Here is a 21,553-nt window from a genome sequence, read left to right as displayed (position 1 = left end):
AAATTATAATTTTACAAAAGATATTACCTTGATACTGGCAGATAGTGACCAATTAATAGTCTTTAGTATTGCAAAATTACTTAAGTAGCAGTGTACATCAATGAAGATATTAAATCATTTAGTTATGCATGTGACCTCTGTGATATACAGTCCTCTGTGTATCAAACCCATACTTTTAGGAGATATATATTTAACTCCCAATGAACAAATAACACATAGAAAAAAAATTAAACCTTCCATCTTCCAGATAACTCAGATTTTTTTTGTGTGTCCATGGATACTAAGTGTCTGTGAACAACATTCATTTTAAGCATTGTGAATAATGTTACCTTTCAAGCCTAACCTTCAGTACTTAAATTTCCTCTGTCATATTTCAGTGATAAACCACATATGGATACAATTAAGGCATGAAACCCAGCATTTAGTCTAATCTCTCATCTTAGAGAATGATCTATACAATCTGCTTGGTGTAGAACTTCAGATCCAGGACTGTGGTTGTGCTGTGCAGCTATGAGTGTCTGATAGTGAAAATTAGGATCAACTTTGGTTTAATGCAGTATATTTAAACCTGTTATACAGACCGCATATATTTATTCACTTTTAGTATCTGAGCATGTAGCAGTCATCAACAGTGTTCACACACAGAAGAAATTTTATTGTCAGTATAGCATTTTTCCATTTTTGCTTTTAAATAAGAACTGTTTCAGTTATGACTCTGCCTTAATGTGCTTTAGTGCTAAGGAAAACTTATTAACTATTTCTGGAAATTCAGCTTGTTTAAAAACTTATACATTCCCATCTCCATTGTATTTTATTAAAGTACTAACGCTTGGACAACCCGTCCAAGCCAGAGTTGACCTATAGATGAATCCTGTATATTTTATAACTGATAACCATTGTGCTAGTAGGTATTGTACTAAGTTCTAACAACCCATTTATGCTGATGTAAAAAGTGCTAAAGCATTGAAGTACTGAAGCCTGAACAACAGGCCCCAGGCCGAAGCTGCTAACTTAGTCTGTAATCATTAACAAAGTATGTAACTCTCTAGTGAAAGATGCAGCCTAGAATATGATCAGTGGTGAGGACAAAACGCTGAGAGAATGTATCCAATTCCCTTGTTTAGCCTTGTTCAAGGCTGAGAAGCCACATATCTGGCCTTGTTAGAAAATCAATTGTTCCCCCCGGCCCTGAGCCCTGGCCAGGCTTTGGGTGGAATCTAACAGGAGAATGAAACCAGAATTTTCTGCTCAAAACAAAGGTGCCAGCTCTTCTGGCTTATTGATTTTTGGTATATAAGGCTGGACCCGCTCACAGCGACATTGGCAGCCTCACCTACGGGTGGAGGCACCGCGTAGGATTTCCCCCTTGCCGGGACAGGCTCTGCAAACCCTCGCTGTAACCGGGGCTGCCCAGCACCTGCGGGGCTGGGTGATGGTAACGTGTGCACGTGGGGATGGATCTTTCTTAATCACTAAGCTCTCTCTCAGGTAGTAATGATTTGATGCATTACCCTGTATTCTCCTGTTTGTTGCTTTAGGTGCACTATTCTGCCTTTTCTTACTGCATGTTTTCTCTATTACACTGTAACATTACTTGGTTATCACCAGCAAAATACGCCTGCTCTTTTCACTCTGGTGTCTGAGTTTAATTGGTATCCTTAATCAGCAAAACATTTATAAATACCGGGAATAAAAACAATGTCAGTAGACAGACAGGTACATACATGTACGATAAATAAAACAGATCACTCTCGTCCCAAGATTTTACCTTATTTTTCTCTCTCTTACGCCTTTTTTGAAAGGAGCACAAAGCTAACAACAACAAAAAGTAGGAAAGCACAATAGTAATTTTTTTAATTGGAAATGGCTGTAATTTTCTGCACCAAAAGGTATGGTGCAAAGGTTTAATACTTGTTCTGATGGTTACAACTCTATTTGCCAATATTTTACTCAAAACTGATAACAGTTATGGAGGGTCAACTCCTTGTTGATATTTGGACACAATTTTTCTGGCATATTTTAATGGAAAGACTATTCTAAAAACCTGAAAGAGGCTGAGCAGAAGGTTTTGTATAATATTGAGTTGCATAATACTCAGCAAACATGATACAAATTTTTCTTCTTATAAAGCTGTATTTCTTTTTGCAAACTATATAAGTGTGTACTAAACCATCAGATTATCTTTAATATGACAATTGTTAATGTTCTGCTCCTTTTATACATATTTACAAAAAGTTTGGGGAAAACAAGAGATGCTGAATCTTATCTTAATGCACATATATTGTGTTGAATACTAATACAGTTATGTGCCACCACATTCCCTTTAGAGCTGTTACTTTTTCCAGCTACTATTTTTCCTTATTACTGGTAACTGCAATACTGTCATTACTACTGAAACATTTTCTTTTATAAAGTAGTTAAATATAGGGAAGAATTTTAAAATAACATTCATTTTGTATTGAAACACCCATCTAATTATCCTTGAAATTATTTTTATGGTATAATGTCTCTTATGGCAGAATAATTTTTAACATTTGCTTTTATTATTGGAAGAATAAATTAATTCCAATATGAATATTATCTAAAATTACTATATGATAGTAACTAACGTGTTACAAACTTATCCTACTTCAGTACCACAAGAAATGGTCTTTTAATTAAATATTTCATAATTCTGTTTAACACAAATATTAACATTGGCCAGAATGGTTATTATTTAAATATGTTCTCAGTTTCATTATCATACAGAACATAGGTGCAGGCTATTAGATTATATACAGTATAGCATGATTAAATCTGGTTTTGCATATTTTTACTTCAGATGGTCTTGTCTTATTTATTGTTAACATTTTAATGGAATTTCCATATTACAAACTTATGCAAAAGCTTCTCAAATCCACCTCTCCTGTTCAGGATACATACAAATATTAATTCAAACGGCCCCTAATCATAAATGTACAGAATAGGGAGCAGGGAGACAGACATGATTGATTTACTTAGAAATGTAATAAAACTCAGTGACGCAGAATGAAATTATACAGCAATAAATACATAAACATCACTTAATTCCATCATAAACTCTGAGGTGACAGAAATAATGATGAATAACAAGGTAGGATAAAGCCTATTCTTTTTCATCAAACATTTTCATTAGATAGGTCAACTTTATAGTATTTAATATGTCATATTTCTTTAAGAAATTTATATGAGTTCATATTCATCAACAATTAAGATTGGAAAGGTCCACTGGTACTTAATCACCCTAAATAACTTTAAAATAATATTTCCTGTGGTGTAAGCTCAAAAACTTTATTGATAAATAGGTATAAGCATCAGAAGACTCTCAGTGTTTAATTTTAAATTGTGTTCTCATTCAACACCATACAAATAAAACAAAAACAAAGCCTCAGAATCCTCCACGTACTTGAAATATTTGTCTTGACACTGAAAATACTGAATCATGCAAGACTGCTAAAACACTACGATTCCTTCTTGTAAAATGTGATCAAAGATAGCCAAAAAGAGAGAACAGTAGACCGGAGAAACTAATAGTTTTTAAAATTACACAAAAAGCTGTTTCACTTAACACATTCCTTTTTTCCTCTTAAAGGTTTTGTCTTGTGCATTTTGATAAGACAGTATAAGCACGACTGAAAAGTATAATCATGTATTAAAGAGTCTACCATAAATGTATATTAAGAGTGTAGCACATCATAGAATTTTAGCCATATGTTTCTCTTCATGGAGTCCTCTGTACGTCCTTGCAGTCTTTGGGATAGGCAGATTAACTGACTTCCTGAGATACTTGTCAGGCTTTTTTCCTACAACTTTGTGTTAAATAAAAAAAAATAACTCTCTATGCCTTGTTTCATATTGTGCCCATACGTGCCAAATCAAAGTATACATCAGCTGAGGTGAGAGATGTCATAAAGGATACACACAACAGCCCCTTCCCAAATCCTAATGCAGTTTCATATACAGTATGACAATTAGTGAAAAAGTCTGCTACATTTTCTGTGTAAAGGGAAGTGGAAAACTGTATCACTACAGATAAATACAAAAGAAAAAGATACCCATGGGACTAGTTTAGAATTATAAATTGGTATAATTTATCAGAGTTCATCTGCAATATGGAGAAGCCAACAGATGCAGAATTGAAACTGCCACCATCAGCACAATAACTGTCTTTTCATTCCTGACCCTCTCACACCTTTCAGCAACAAATAAGCGTATTAATCTAAACCTCTCAATAGGAGTATTGAAAGGGTTCATGTTTTTGAAGGTAGTAATCCTTCATTAAAATTCAGGTTTACTTCAGAAAGGTTTAAGACGTGATTATCCTGAACTGTCATAAGAATTGGTTCCACTTAAGAACAGTGAGAAATTATGTATAGTTAGTGATTATAACAGCAGCACATTTTTTCTAAATAATTGGAAGAACTCTGAAGTTATACTGATAATAGTTAACCACCGTGAATGCACTGAAGAAAGAAAGTGATGAGATTCACACGATGAGTTTTCAGTATAATCAGATAACCTGAAATGCTTATTTCCAGGTTAAAAGGAAAAAGAGTAACAGTTGAATAAACCCATGATTTTAAAATTATAATTTAATACAGGCAGTATAATGCACCTTTATTAAGATTGTCAGGCATATCACATTTTCATATTTTATGTGCAGTCTCATCAGCGTGAAGAAATTTCCAGTTTCTTGAACACTCATATCATCTTTTGAATTTGAAAACGTTAGTTAAGTGGGTTTTTTCCCTCTCCGAATTAAAAAAAAAAAAAGTGTATTAACTTACAGTCATCTAAACACATATTATCTTCAGCCAGTAACTCTTGGTTACTGCTTACTGAAACTGAGTCTAATACAAGGTCATCCCTTATTTGTTTAGTGATTATTTGGTGAAAAAAATGGGTAGATAATGTGAGTATTAAAAGGTAAAAAAAAAAAAAAAAAAAATGTCCTGCCATGACTATTAAAATTTGTTTCCCTTTTTTTAAGATAATTTTGATCCAGACCAGTTCTGCTATTATTATGCTTTCATTCCGTTCTGTCTGCATTTTTTCAGCTCTTTAATGCTTATTCCTCCTTGAACACTTTTATATAGTTTCTTGGGTTTTTAACTTCTAGTAACTGAGTTCCACTGCTAGTGACTAGCCCACCATCTTCCTAATATCCTTACAGTATCTATCTCACAGGTATAGTTCTGGTTCTTCTGCTTGTTGACACACCTAGGACTGCCTTTGAACTTGTTTGTAAACTATGTGGTTATTTCCTGATGACTATATTCAACTATGAATCTTTCATGAACAGTATCACCTACTTAGCTGTTGCGTTATTATTACATCTTCCTCCCTCATTATAATTCTTTATGTATTGTAATGTCCCATGTGACTCGTGTGTGTGTTAAAATTAATCGTGGCAATAGCATAGTGTGTCAAAATTTGTTCCCTTTCAATTTCAGGATCTTTACAATCATGGCAGCTTGAAGGCTGCTTTTCTCCAAAATGGATTTCATCCAATCACAGGATCTTGTGTTTCTGAACACCTACCTACAGCTAAAGCTCTCAAAAACCTAGTCAATGTCTCTTTAACTCCATAGTCATCTATTTTCACAGTTCATTCAATCCTTCCACCTACTTTTTTTTAAAGATGAGAAAAATAACACTTTAAATACTTTAAGATTCAAATTCTTTGACTGCCTCATAGGTTGGCAAAGTAATTCTTGATACTTTAGGAGGAATCTCTCAAATCTATCACTATGGATGAATAGCAGAGTCTACTGTGTTCACCTTGGGATTTTATTCAGCCTCAGATAAGCACCTGTTGCTCTTTCCTCTTTCATTTGATTTGGTCTCATTACAACCTGTTCTCCAGGCTGTAGCTGTCTCCCATCATCCCATTCTATGCTCTTGTCGTACTAGCTGTTATTTTCTTTTTTCTTTTTTTATTTTATTTTATTTGCAGATGAGTCATCTTACACTATCTGTTTTTTCTCCAGCAGCAAATCTTTTTCTGAGCACTCTTCTCCCCCATTTTCTCTCTTTTTGGAGACTCTTTTCCATAAGCTTCTCAAACCTAAACTCTTTCCATTTACACAGCAGCTCAGTAGCCAACAGGTCTTTATCAAGTGACACCAGTCTTTCATTGGGGCACCATTAAAGATTAAGGAAGAAAAGGTGGCCTTATTTTGTCATCACTGTTGTCTTCTCCATTCTTCAGATCCTCTGCAGCCCTGCATCACTATCATCTTATTTTCCTTAGTTCCAACGCAGAAGAAAGAATAGTCTAGTTCTTTCTCTCAGATGCCACAGGATGTAGCATAGAGGATATGAGAAGAAATATGACAGGGAAAAGAAAGATGCTGAGACAAGCAGGGGGCAAAAAGAAGAGAAGCAGAATCTATCTGTCACAGCACTTGAATTAATAGGAACTATTAGAAATAGATTATCTGATGAGTTCTGTATGGTTCACTCAGAGTTTCCCATTCTGGTTATGAATAAGATAGGTGGCATATGATACCATTAATTATTTTGTCTTTATTAAAACAAGGAAAGTGGATAAAAAAGGTGGTAAATTAACTATTTAAAAATTAAATTAGAATTAAGATTACCTCAACTAATTTGTATTCTCATCCAGCTTTGGGTAATTGATTTCACTGGATCTATGTTGATTTACATTATCTGAGAAACTTGTCTATGCCTGGTGTATGGCACTAATTTAAATAGGGCACATAACATGTCAGACAGGGAAGCCAAGAACTTGAAATGTGTGATGGGCTATCCTGAAGTATTTACTGTTGTTAACAAGTGTTTACCACCACTTCCAAAATCACATGCAACATAATTTCCCTTCAAACAGATATGGATTCCATTTTCATTTGCTTCTGAGGACTTCTTTTTAAGAAATAATAGAAACTAATATGATAGAGTTATAGTTTGCAGTGAAGTTCAAAGAAATTTCAAATTGTGTGAAAATTCTGGAGAATGCTATAATAACACCTTATTCTAGGAAAACATTTTGTGGTGGGTTTTGTGGGTATGAAGGGAGGGTGTTTGCTTGGTTATTGTTTTGTTTTTCTGCTGGGATTCAAAAGGCCAACAAAAAATTCCAGGATGTTTCACATTATCTTCTCTTCACCTTTATCTCTCATCACAATGATATATCCCTAATGGCTTTGCGTTGCCATTCATTTTATACTGAATATTGAAATACATTCTTAGATACAAAGTATTTACAGTGATATCAGTATAAATTATGCCAACACATCTGTTTCCCTTTAATAAGTTCAGGTGAATCTTAACTGGCTCTGAAAAATTCTGACAAGTTTTTTTCACAGTGTTTGCTTCAGCTCTGTGTTAGCTGTAGCTGTGGAAAAGACAGATCCTGCCCTTAAGCTAGTCGGTCTCCTGAGGACTCAGGCTATAGGAAACACAGTGCAGAAACACCTAAGTGGCTTTGCAAGTGCCAGTTTGTGCCTTACATATCTTGTGCTAAGCCATAGCTAATAAAGTGTTATTGAACATGCTAACTTTGTTTTGTCAGTGTCTCTGTACTTCTTGCCTTGATGTGTCCCATAGTATCTATATTATTTTTATTATCACTGAAGCATCAGAAGTTCAGGTAGTGGATAGTCTGGAAAAATAGGAAAGATCAAAGCAGACATTTGGAATCTCCCTGATGTAGAGGAACAGCAGAGCAAAAGAAACTTATGAAGTTGCTACATCCTGTTTTCTTGCAGCCACTGGAGTAACTTTGCTTCTATTCATTCAGAGGAAATATTATTGTAATGTTCATGGGTTCAGCTTCTGCATTAACATTAAGACTCATGTTGTCCTTGAGTAAGGGATATAAAGAGCAAGATGATCCATCCTTCTGCAAGTGGAGGAAAGCTCTTTGTATCTCTCTACTCTTTTGACCTTTTTTTTTTTTTCTCTTTTTTTTTTTCTCTCTCTCAAGGTCTCCTCCAGTTTAGGAAAGGAGTTAACAGTCTTTCAAGGTTATGCTCAATATTTCAAAGGCCATGCTTTTCTTTCCCAAATTCTCTCTCAAAATACCTAATTCAGGACTCTCTCATTTCCTATCTGCTTAACTTTTAGTCAAATTGTGGATCTAAATGAGAAGACACGAGTCAACACACAATAATAGCTAACAGAGGGATAGTAACAGTTAAAAAATGTCTCTAGTTATAATAACTTTGATTCATATTTTTGAGTGGACATTCACTTATTACCAAAAGAGATTATAAGGTACATCTTAAAATAAAACTGCCTATTAATATACTTAAAATATTAATCTCCTTAAAAAATCAGAAAAAAATATTTTACAAGTTTCCCAGTTAAATGTAATTAATGCCTGGAAGTATCACAGACTGCTTGATAAATCAGAGATGTCAGAAATTCTAGGAATGTTTTTTTCTAGTAAATCTCTTCAGTAAATAACAGTAGTTCAACCTCAATCATTTCTCCACAAAAAGGGATTTGTGTATTTTTCTACAGAATAACTATAAAATAAGCATAATTTTTCATAAACTAGGAGTTCTTTATGAATTATTTTGTAGATGCTTCCTATGTTTCCTATATGTATGTTGAAAAATACATATTGCCCTTTAGAAAAGAAAAAAAGGTGCAAGCAAGAATAGGGCAATACATGGAGATCTGGTGTATTACTGGGTTTTCATGAAGGGAAAGAATTTGACTCATCACAGATTTTTCTTGTTCATTCAAAGCCACACAGAGATGCAAGGTTTGGTCTGAAAGAGCCTTTTTTTTTTTTTTTTTTTTTTTTTTATGATTCACTGTTTTTGCACAATAAAGCCACAGAAAACTTGGGAATCTGATTGCTGGCAAAACTCTCACATCCTGGTTAGAAGAGGACTTGGCCAATGTGCTTTTTACTGTTAGCTAGGAGTCTGAATTTAATTCAGCATAAGCATGTTTCTATTGCACCACATAGTGTCTAGTCATGAATAGTACTTTCCTGATAGATATATAGCAGATCTTCTGCTTGTAAGAGTGCAGAAAATAAAAGCCAAAGCTTTTGATAGACATTATGCTGTTCTTTCCATGGTATCTCCCATTCTTTCTTATGATCATGCTGTTAGTCACAACTCTAAACTTTTTGCTGAGTGTATGATCATTAAAATGATAAAAGCATGATGTTCCTACTGATATTGATTTTTTCCACTGGATTTTCAGCAAGAACATTCTCTGCCCCTGAGAGGACACCAGCTGTGCTGCACAACAGGATAAATAACATCCTTCTGTTTCCCTGAGAAGGTGCTTTCTTCATCTTGTTATCTTTCTAACTTTTCCAATTCCAGTTTATTTTTCTTTACACCAACCAGTTTATGGATTAAATAAGAAAAAAAGTAAAAAGCAGCCAAATTAAACGAATATAAATGAAGTTACCTAGGTGTTAAGAGTTTTTCAAGGTTCAACTGAAATATATGTTTTCTAGATTTTACCATTTATTTTGAAAGTTAAAGAGAACAGCTGGAGTCCTTATGAGAAGGAAGGTTTTCAGTGATTCCAGGTTATTGACTTCTTAAAGAAAGCAAAGAAACCAGAAAATATTGTATCATGGCTAGTTTTTATTTTGGTTTTAATGTGAAGATGTCTGAGCTTTCTTGGACTTCATTTACACTGTTGGAGTATACTTTTCACAACTAGAAGAGAGCTTTCCTAAATATGAAAGCACAACAGTGTGTACATTTTTTTCTGAGCAGTGGATCACAGGGTTTTTTAATTTCATGCCTCATTCAAAATTTGGTTTATTTATTCTGTGAAGTCAGAGTGTACTGTATCCTCCTTGACAAAGATTAAAAGAAAAAAAAAAAATCACAGTATTTTTGTCTTCTTTTCAACAGCACACACTTGATTAGCCACACTTTCTTTTTTGTCATTAAGTTAGAGTGCCATAAATTACATCAATTTATTCATGAATTAGAAAATAAAGCTAATATTTTCTTCTTTTACTATGAATGTGTTCTTTTCTGTTCAAGAACATAGAACAGGAATATCTGACTTCTGCAAATTCATGAGCAAAACTGTCTCAGACTGAGTAGGTTTCAATGTTAACAAATACTAAAATGTCCCTGGAAAGAAATAGAAATACTATGGTGTTAGTAGCTACACACTTTCTGTCTAATCTCTATTTTCCCTCAGATTATCATGATAGGGTGTCACCATTAATCATTACCATGCATTTAATAAATTTAATCCATGATACTGTTTGTGAAATATTTCTTGTAGGTTTCAGTCTCTGTAGTATACACTGAACTTCATAATACTCAATTTAAAGATTGGTGTTAGCATAAAGTGTAGGACATAGCCTTTTGGAGCCTGGATCAGACCTTCATGAGTCTTCAGGTGATGTGTTCTAATATTTAATAAAAATTACTATTATTTTATAAAGTCTAAGTGTGCACCACATGCATTTTCACACAATTAAGAATCACAGAACCACAAAATGACTGAGGTTGAAAGGGACCTCTGGAGGTCAACTTGTACAACTCCAACCTTCACCACTTAAGCAGAGCCACCTAAAATGGAGGTGGTGGCCCTAGAGAGGACCATGTCCAGATGGCTTTTGAATATCTCCAAGGAAATATACTTCAATGTTTGTAATTCTTCCTAGAAAAATTGTGGTGAAAGAGTTAGAGTTGGAGAAGTTATTGCTATCAGGATTACAGAGAGTATGATGACACTACATTTCATTTGTAGCTATGCTTTTGTTGTCCATGCAGAAGAACTTCACTGTGGAGCAGTGGCTGTGTTTCAAAGATAGCATAATACAAGGGCTTTTATACCACCTGCCTTTGGGAATCCAAACTAAAATGTTAAGTGAGTCAAGTACTCTTCCTAGTGTTTTCTAGTCGTTTGAGATAATTAAGGTACTATGGCAGAACTTACAGGATGTCTTCCCTGCATTACCATCTGAAGGATCTCTCCCTCTCTCTAGGGAGAATAACCACCTACCTTAGTCTGGTAGTTATGAGATCTCCCAGTCCAGCCCAGAGATACAATATAGGAAAATAAAACACTGTGCCTCATGTCTGCAGCTCCTCACTCAAACTAGCTAAGAAACACATCATTCAACTCTGCTCTGCTAGCTGTTAGTATTCTGAATTAAAATAATCACCAGTGTCTGGGATAATATGAATAAAACACAAAAACATACAGCTGTCATAATATACATTTGAATGTGACAATCTATGTTAATTCAAAAGGTCTATATTTCATGCTCATATTCATAACCTATTTAAAACTATTTTGGATTAGAATAGACTCCACCAGAAACAACAGGAGGGGGTCTCATCTGCAAATGCAAGAAACATCCTTTCATAAAATTTTATAGACATACATTGTGGGTACTTGAAGTGCTAAGGCTTGGACAGCCGGCCCAAGACAGAGTTGACCTATAGATGAATCCTGTATATTTTATAACTGAAAACCATTGTGCTAGTAGATATTTTACTAAGTTCTAACAACACACTTATGCTGATGTAAAAAGTGCTAAAGCATTGAAATACTGAAGCCTGAATAACAGTAGTTTGTTGAAGCAGTATGTAACTCGCTAGTGAAAGATGCGGCCTAGAATATGATCAGTGGTGAAGAGAGAATGTATCCAATACCCTTGTTTAGCCTTGTTCAAGGCTGAGAACCCACATATCTGGCCTTGTTAGAAACACCCTTGGTTTCCACCCCCAAGCCCTGGCCAGGCTTTGGGTGGAATCCAACAGGAGAATGAAACCAGAAATTTTCTGCTCAAAACAAAGGTGCCAGCTATTCTGGCTTGTTGATTTTTGGTATATAAGGCTGGACCCGCTCACAGCGACTTTGGCAGCCTCACCTACGGGTGGAGGCACCGCGTAGGATTTCCCCCTTGCCGGGACAGGCTCTGCAAACCCTCGCTGTAACTGGGGCTGCCCAGCACCTGCGGGTCTGGGTGATGGTAACGTGTGCACATGGGGATGGATCTTTTTTAATCACTATTCTCTCTCTCAGGTAGTAATGATCTGATGCATTACCCTGTATTCTCCTGTTTGTTGCTTTAGGTGCACTATTCTGCCTTTTCTTACTGCATGTTTTCTCTATTACACTGTTACATTACTTGGTTGTCACCAGTAAAATACACCTGCTCTTTTCACTCTGGTGTCTGAGTCTAATTGGTATCCTTAATCAGCAAAACAGTACTGTACAGGTTATTTAAAGCAGCAAATTAATCTTTTCTGATTCTAAACATACCTAAGAGTAGTAAGAAAACTCTCAATGCTTTTATCATTTTTCTTGTCAACTCTTAAGCTACCATAAAGATTACACTAGCTTTTTCCTTAGCCTACGTATGTTCAAAAGACATCAACCTGGATTTGTTTCCTTGTTGGTTAGGAGCTAGTGATTAGGTCTTGCTGGGACCAGGATGTTTTAGGATGGTAGGCTCACTCAGTAAATTTAATAATTTACCAAAATCACTTAAACCAACAATTGCTACTGTGAAGGCATCTCCAGTTCCAAAACTCAATTTGGAAAGGGCTGACTACAAGCAGATGTTTTATGGGTTGGTGAGAATAGGATTGCTGCTTGAAGGTATTGAGTGATTCATTGCAGTGTTTCTGCAAGCTGTTATCAGAAAGTGGAAAGACTCTATTTTTCTGTATTGCTAGTTTTGTTCAATAAAATGTAAATTGTATTGAACAAACTACAGGGGAGTTCATGTTGTTTTCTCAGAGTAGCAGCAGATACTCCAGAAAGTGTTCAGTTTACTAGCACAACTACCCTGGCATTATTTTCTTTCCATCTAATGAAATCTACTTTTTGCCTTGAAATATCAAAGCAATCATATTTAACTTGTTCTTAAATTTTGTATTACAATGTGGGTATGTCAATGCTTGGTCTGTCACAGAGGAACAGTTCCAAGCCTCCTTCCTATCTGTGCTTCCCCTTTGCTCCTATGAAAAAGTCATTTTACATTTTTGGTCAACAGACACCCTGAAAATGTGCTTCTCTGTCTCACTCACCCTCTCTCTTTCCCCTTTTCTCACAGAAAGTTGAGTCAGTGTAAATATTTTACATGTCAGTGTTTTTATTTACATTTGCATGTGCTTACTTTTTACTTTATGCTTAATACATGCACTTACATGTATTAAAATATTTACGTGTAAATATTTTTACATGCTGTGTAGGTGTACAGCAAAACCTAAATTGTCATCTGGTGTCCTGGGATTAGAGGTAGCCTCTCTGACTTCAGTACCCTCTTCTATTTTTTCTTGTTCTTCCTATTCTGTTATGTCTATGTTTTGCCTTTCATTACTTCAACCCTTCCTCCATTAGCCCGTTCAGTGTCACTGTTCTCTCCTTTGTTTTTGGTGATGATACTCACAAGCTTCCCTATCCATTTCTTCATATTACCTCATTACCCTGGATGTAAAAGAAATTGAGTTCTCTGTGGCATAGCAGTCAGAGCACAAACGCCAATAGCATCATTTAAAAAAATGTTCAGAACAGTATTGCTGAAAACTATGCTTGAACAGCTCAAAACTACTGTTTTCATTAACAGAATGCTTTTTCTTCTGAGCCAGCTGAGAGAGAAAAAGTCAGTGGATGTTTATAATGAAAGGTCCAGAAACTTTAGGAGGAAAATGCAACAGCAACAATAAAATGTTGAAACGTGTTCTAGCATTGCAAGGTGTCAGTGCATTGCTGTGACAGAACTGAGGTTAATGTAAGTTTTGACATAGACTTTAATGGGAAAAGCCCTCAGTTTTTTGTGAAAACTAATATCTATTTTTTGTTTGCTCTTCATGACGAGGCTATGAAAACATATTACCTGTTTTCTGGCAGTGGAATATATATATATATATATATATATGCATGCTAATTACATTAGAGGAAGTCCCCTTCAAAGTCTGTAAAATGCATTTTGTGCAGTTTGTGACTTTGGCAAGGATATGCCAAGCTTTGAGCAAGGATATGACAGTTCTAAAAGCAAAATATCCCCATGTGGGGTGCTTCTGTTTTTCATTAACAAAATTAAATACCCTGCATCGTATTTTGAATCCATCACTTCTTTTTTAAATTTCAGTCAGATTGTAGCTGGACATGAGAAACATATAGTTGCCTCACTTAGTATATATTATACTGAAAGCACAACGTAACAGCTAGAAGGCAGACTACCTGTGGTTAAATTAGAGATGATATACTTGAATACATTAATTTATTAAGACACCAAATTTAAGGAGGTTTTAATTTAAATCCCTAGTCTCTTCACTGAAATAAACAGACATCCTAACCCTGAAGCTTCAAAAAAAAAAATGTAACTAGAAATACTCTGTGATGACTCTTTTTTGGCCTTAAAGAGGTCCTCTGGATATTTTTCACTTCATGCACTCTGTATGCAATAAGAGGGAAAGTGAGATAACACACCCCACAAGCTTGCATGTGACTGTGACATTTGTCAAAGCTGTTACATTCGATGACAGCTGAAAGGTGTGCAGTCATCTGATTGTGCAGGCAATTGAATCCCCTTGTCATCACTCCGAAGCCTAAAAACTGTTTGGACCCATGCCAGAAGCACTGCAGTTTTAGCAAATGCAATGGGTAGATACACCAATATTGTTAAGACCTAGCAACACACTCAGGTTAATGACAGGTGCTCTGTCAACTGCTATCTGATGCAGAACTATTTACAGGTTAGGGAGTAAAGGTAATGTTTTGATAGATTGTTTTGGGGTATTGTGTTTGAATGTTTGTCTGGTTTTGTCTGTTTGTTTACTTTTTTGGTTAAGCTAACATGAAAAAAATGGTAAAATATACTTCTATATATCACAAGGAAATAAGAGTTGTTTCTATTTGGGAGTTTTCAGATAATATTCACTACTCTGGAACACTAAACCATAATTCTGTATTTCATCTCCTTGCAAATAAGGCAAGAATGAGACTCTTTCAACCAGGATAAATAGTTAAACTATCCAAGTAGATGTTTAAATGCATGCTGTTAAGGTATCTAAATTAGATGGTGGTTGGAATAATTGCTGAATCTAAAGAAGGCCAAAGGCTTATTTTAACATCTGATTTGGCTCTGTGGGTGTCCTCCTGACTTTACTAAGTCAAGCATAAATCTCTCATTGATTGCATGAAGACAGTATTTCATTCTGCTTTTATCACCCAAGTGACACAAAATATACCCAGGTTTTGACAGACTTTACACAATTTCACTCTTCCACAGTCAATGTCAGAACTAAACTCCTTCCATATAAGATGCCACCAAATGCCTGCTTTGCTGGAAACTTTCATCATTTTATACAAATTAAATTCAGAGGCACCATTATATGATCCTACATGTACCATTGCTTCCTAAGAAGATGTGAATGCAGAACGAGAAAGAAAAATCTGCAGCATCTCAAGCAGCCTACAGGCAGCTGCAGTTTATGACAAACATACAGGCAGGTGAAGGCCTCAAAAACACCTTTTCATCTCTAATCCCTGCTGTGCCATCCTTCTTTAGAAATTTCAATTATTACATTGTCTGTCCCTCTGTACCTCAAAAAACACTAGGTTTCATTCCGATATGCTCTATCGCGTGAAAAATCTTTAGTTAGAGAAATATTTAAAACTTCAGAAAAATGAAAACTTGAGGTACAGGTAGGGTATCACAGACACTAAGGAACTGCTGGTGCCTGAGGGCCTGTAAAGTCAGAGAGCCCCTCCTGCTGTCCCTGCCCTTCTCTTTTTCAGGGTCTGCAAGGCCAGGAGGGCTTCTCAGCCTTGACATTTTTTTCTTCTGATCTACATCTCTTGCTGAATTCATATCTACTATGCCTCCAGGCACTAACCACAACATCTGAACAGTAAAACTGGCCCGCTACGAAATTACCTTAAATAACAGAGAAGCTCAGAGAATGGTAGAGAACATCACAGGAGTCTGGATCTCAAGATATGGAGGCACTGAATGTACAGATGCGTAAGCAACCTTTCACTAAGCAACATATGGTAGGGATGAAGATCCTGTCCTGAATCAGTGCATGAACTGTTTTTATTTGCCATTGGCACACATTGATAACTACTGCTGTTAGCCAGAAACAAACACTGTACCCTCATGATTAACAAAAGCAATCTATACGTGTGATTTTTCTTTAAGTGTTCCTTAAACACATGCCCCCTGCCCATTGGTGCTGGAATTTTTCACAACTTCTAAGTCCTTCAGATCTCATCAAATCAACATTTGATGCTTTTAACATCTGTTCATGATCTAGCAAGAGAGAAAAAAAATATGACAGTCTAATCTGGCAGGAATTATTTAATATTTCTAGTGAGAGTAAATAACCCTAACCAATGCTGAGCCTTCAATTCTCCATGACTATTTTGTCAAAAATCTAAGTGAGTTTTCAGATGAAGGAAACCTCAACTCTAAAACTGCTTTTGTAAAAACAGCATTGCTGTCTCTTGTCATTTGCAAATGAAGGGACTGCCACTTTTTCTGGTTTTCTGAACAGAAAAACATTCTGTCTTTTTAGCCACAAAGATTCAATCTAGGTCCTAAAAGCCATTTTCCCTCCCAGTGTCATTATCAAACAAGAATCAACAAAAAAACATGGTCTTGTTTTTATCAGTCATCTTTCATGAAGTCTTCACTACTGGTGACTGTAGATAAATCAGAAAGCATACAACAGGAATTATTTTGGTCCAAAGGCCTTTTTAAGTATAGTTAGGAAAAAAAGAGTCTTTTTACTTGCAAAGGCAAACAATTTCAATATGTTCTTAGTGACAAATCATAAGTCACTCCATTCAATCACTGTTACCAAATAATTTCAGTTTTTGACATACAGAGAATAGAATATAAATAAATTTAAAATGTTTTGATAATGCTATATTATTATTTCAAAAGAGCTATGTATGTTACAAAGAATTGATGTTGAAATGGCCAGACATATTTAAAGTGGTTCTGCTCAGTCTTGTGCTGGATCTGATGCTGTTAATTTTTGATTTATTCATTAATTAAATGGAGGAATAGACAGGATACATAGGAATTCTACTGCAAGCTGGGAAGAACTGTGAATATGCTGGAAGGAAAGCTTCAAATTTTAAATGATTGCACAGTACTCAGTTTGGGGGCCTGGATCACATTCTTTTGAAGAGACGTTAAGGTAGTTCAACTTGCTTAATGCAACAGAGAGGAAGCTAAAGGACTACCTACAGCTACTTGAAGAGTATTTTAAAGATAACGTACCCAAACTCTTCTCAGCTGTGCCAGGCAACAGAACAAATTGCAGGTGAGGAAGGTCATATTGGACATTAGGAAAGTGGTTTTCACTGAGGGCAGTGGATCACTAGAATGGATTATCCCAAGAAGAATCTTTCTCTGAAGGTTTTCAAGATGTAGCTAGACAAAGCCATGACTGTCCTGGCCAAGGATACGAACTACTCACACTTCATACTGAAAATAATGCTATAATGGCAATAGGATAATGAAAGGCATTCAGAACATAAGCAAGTGCAAGATAAAGCTAGTCACTAATGCAAAATGCATATGGGTTGGCTCACTAGTCACAATTCTGGAGCTTATTGTAGATCACAAAACAAACATTAGCTAATAATATCAAGCTGTCACAAAACAAGAGAAAGTGTACTTGAGTGCATAAACAGAAATGACATCTGTAAGACAGCAAAGGAATTATTCCTTATTTATTCAGTACATACAATGTCTCAGCTGGAATATTGTATCAGGTTTTGATACAATATCAGGTATTTCCAAAGAAGTGTGGATTGATAGAGAGATGAGAGGATGGTAAGATAGGAGGTTAAAAAACATGGTGCCCAAGAAAACTGAAACTGAGTTGATCTGGTCTAAAAAGAGAGATACATTTTGAAATAAATGTTGATCTGAGCTCTACCTGGTTTGAGGGATGAATAAATCTTATTTGTTTCAGAGAAGCATGTCAGAGAAGCCTGTATGGAAACAGAACAAGAGTCCCTTTGGAGCTGATTTTAAAATGGTTTAGACAAATCACTGAAACATCTCTTGGACGGAGAAAGAAGATGATCTGTGTTTTCAAACAACAAGCACTAGCTTCAATTTAGATTATATTTTTTTTCTGGAGTTGCTCAAAAAAATCTTTAAAGAATTTATGATTGTTATTCTCAGATTATAGGAAGACTAAACACACACAGAGAAATGAATAATGGAAGTTCATCACCTATCCAGCTGAAGCATCTCAGAACTCTACTGTATTAAAGATACTTCCTAAAAATGTCAATTTGACTTAAAGTAAGTTTTAAACATCCGGGTTTTTTATTTTATTTTTGTGTAATCCTCATTTCTAGTTCATACTGGCATGTTTGATTATTATGATAAGAAATAACATTTTTAGTGAAGCATGTCTCCAATCACTATTATGCATTTACCAAAGAGAAAATTAGAAAAGGTGCAATTAAAATTGGATTTTGGTTTTAAGTGACAACTTCCATTATGTTTAAAATGTGCAGTGCTACAAGAACTTGTCTTACCTTTAAACGTAGGATGAAACCTTTCCCAGCCTTACTGACATGATGTCTATCAAATATGCTTTTTCTGGTGGAAGTACCTAATCGTCAGTTCAATTCAAGTACAACTAGAGGAACAGTACTGTAATAGCCAAAACCAGCATCCTTTGCTTTATTTTTAGTTCCCAGATAGCCACAGGAGATTTGGGGAGAAAAAACCCCCAAAACCTACAGTTTCTGCTTTTTAAGAAAACTAGTTAATACAAGATTCAGAAAATAAAATTATGTCTACAGCTGAGCTAGCCAAATGTTATTTATAAAATACATTATTCATTGATTGTTTGTCATTTTTCATTGACTGATTTATTCAAGAAATACTTTTTATGATATTCAATCAATTCGGCAGCAGCCAAAATATTATTTGTCAAATAAATTATCTGATAAACAATGACAGTATTATTCAAATCCATTAGTCAAAATTTAAATTTTTATTTATTTATATTTATTTATCTATTTATTTATTTATTTTTGCCTAGCTGTAATCTCTGCCATGGAGTAAAGATCCTAAATACAAATTTATGATACATATTAAATGCTAACAGACATAAGGTTTCATCTTAAACAGTGCTGTATTTTCCATCAATCTGTATCTTTCAGTTGTGCTTTAACATTTTTTGTTTCCCCTGATCCTCCTTTCCTTACTCTTTTCTTATTTCCAGTTTATCATATAATTTTCTAGATGATAATTGTCTTTTTTATATAGTTTATATGTAGGAAGAGACTCAATACTATATTTGAGAAATGTTTACGATTTGCAATCTTTAACTATTGTTAAAGATTTAACTGCAGTTGAAGGACTCAGATATGACTGCATAAAAACAAAATTATGAGAATGAATGTTATTTGTGTACTAGAGAATGATGTGAGCTCTGCTTCGGTTATTGCAGTGGCTGAAAAATGAGGAATACACGGTGCAACAATAGACAGGCAAAGAGAATATTTTGCAATTAGGAAATGTTAGTATAGACAACTGAACAGAAATCTTACCCATGGGCAGGATGCTGAGCAACTGGAACAAGAATTTTTATCAGTAATAATGTCTTCCTCCTTTTCTGTATGCCTAGTGTGAGACATCTGGAACTACATTTGTAGAATTAGTGACTGCAGCCAAAGTCAATCAGAGTCCATTTCGAACATGTGCAATACTACAAAATTATTAACTTCTCCGGGGAAAAAAAAAAAAAAAAAGCAAACAAAAAAACCCCTCCCATAATTCCCAGCAACATAAGAGTAGGTTATGAAATTAAGCATGGAAAGTTTAGATGCCACTTGACAGTTTTGGCCTCAGTTCTCCCTTCTTAAAATGAGCTGTCAATACTATAGATCTTGGATATTATACAATAAATTTGTATTATTTCTATGCTCTTTAAGAGAATCTTCTGGGTTGGTTTGAGAAAAAAATTAATATTTGTTTAACGTATAACTCAGACATTGTGCATAAAATATGGTTCCTGACCCTTCATCAATTAAACACACTGAAAAGAAAGACTGAATACTTTATTAGCTATGCAGCTCGTAGCTTATTGAGTGAGACAGTAACCTTCTGGCAATATACTGATTCTGTATTGAATGAGTGTATTGAATGAGTGAGTACAGAGTGTAAGCACGAAGATAATAATTTCAGCTTAATTGGGCAGCATAAGTTCTGTGGTGGGGTTTGTTGTTTGTGGGTGGTTTTTTTCCCCTTTTCTCTTGAGTTCTTTCTCTTTACAGAATCACTAGTCTTTTATTGTCAGTTCTGAAGGAGCAAGCATGCAACTTGGTGCAGGAGTCCGAGCCTAGGGTGGAGCTGCCATGGTTCGGGGCTCATCAGAGGGTATGTCCATTTTCCTGGCTCCTCAGTGCAGATCTGAACAGGGCATGAGAGGCTAGTCCCATTGATTGTGTGAGTGCATAGAGTGTGTTTTGTAAATAGAAATTTTAAAGCAGAAATCATCATTCACCTGCCAAACCCGTTCTCCTTAATAAATAAATTACAGGTTATATGCTTCTGAGCACTGTAGCTCTGTTCTTGTGGCCATCCCACCTAAATTACCCTAACAATGAACAATTTGACCAGGTTTTAAACACTGAAGTTCCTCCATTCCTTGTGGGGACTGGCACTGACTATTCAACAGTGACTCAAATACCTAAATTTCCTCTTTATTTTTAATAACTTAAGTAATTGTTACTCATCATTAATTTAAGGGACATAGTATTAAATTTAATATTATCAACAATTATTATATTGAACACTTTTTTTTTGTAGATTCAAGCTGGTTTTGCAACAGTTAAATCCAACATGTAGGTGGGGCCTCATCTTATTTAATGCAGCTAATTTTTCAGTTCAAACTCAAGCAGAGTTAAAATGCTAACAATATGTAACTGTAAAAGTAGCTATAAGTATCCTAAAATTACATCACTCACAATCCCAAACTGGACTAGCTGACATGTTCTGCTGCAAACAAATATGAATTTATTTTGATTTATATTTTATATTATATCCCTTCAGTGGTTTTATTTTTTCTTTTCAAAAACTACAGGCATACCTGTCAAAGCAGTAATTTACCTAACAGAAAATTCATGGGATCTAACACTGTAACTACCAAATAACAATATAAATCAGTCAGATAACCCTTCTGTTCTGAGTCAGATAGCTTTTCTGCTCTTAGCGATTAGGAGTAACACTGGTCCTTACTTTCAGTAGTCCTTTTATTAGCTTGTGTGACATTAACAATGCTCTTAGGACAGGATGTGTAAAAGGAACAAGCTTCAGAAAAACTTCTTTCTCTTAGGATATTATTAATAGCAGGAATAATTAATAAATAGATATTGGTTTATAGGTTTCATTAATAGAGCACAGGTGCTCTAGGAATAATACTGACAGTTCAATGCAGTATGCACAGATGCTCTAGTAACAATACTGACAGTTAAAGATTGTTCAGAAGATAAGTAACCATGATGACTGAAGACAGCATCAGTGAGCAGTGACATCAGAAGAAGAATTGGAACAGAACAATAACTAGCC

Source organism: Athene noctua, chromosome 4 (genome assembly GCF_965140245.1).
Source record: "Athene noctua chromosome 4, bAthNoc1.hap1.1, whole genome shotgun sequence".
NCBI lineage: Eukaryota > Metazoa > Chordata > Aves > Strigiformes > Strigidae > Athene > Athene noctua.
Note: the sequence above shows the minus strand (reverse complement) of the source record.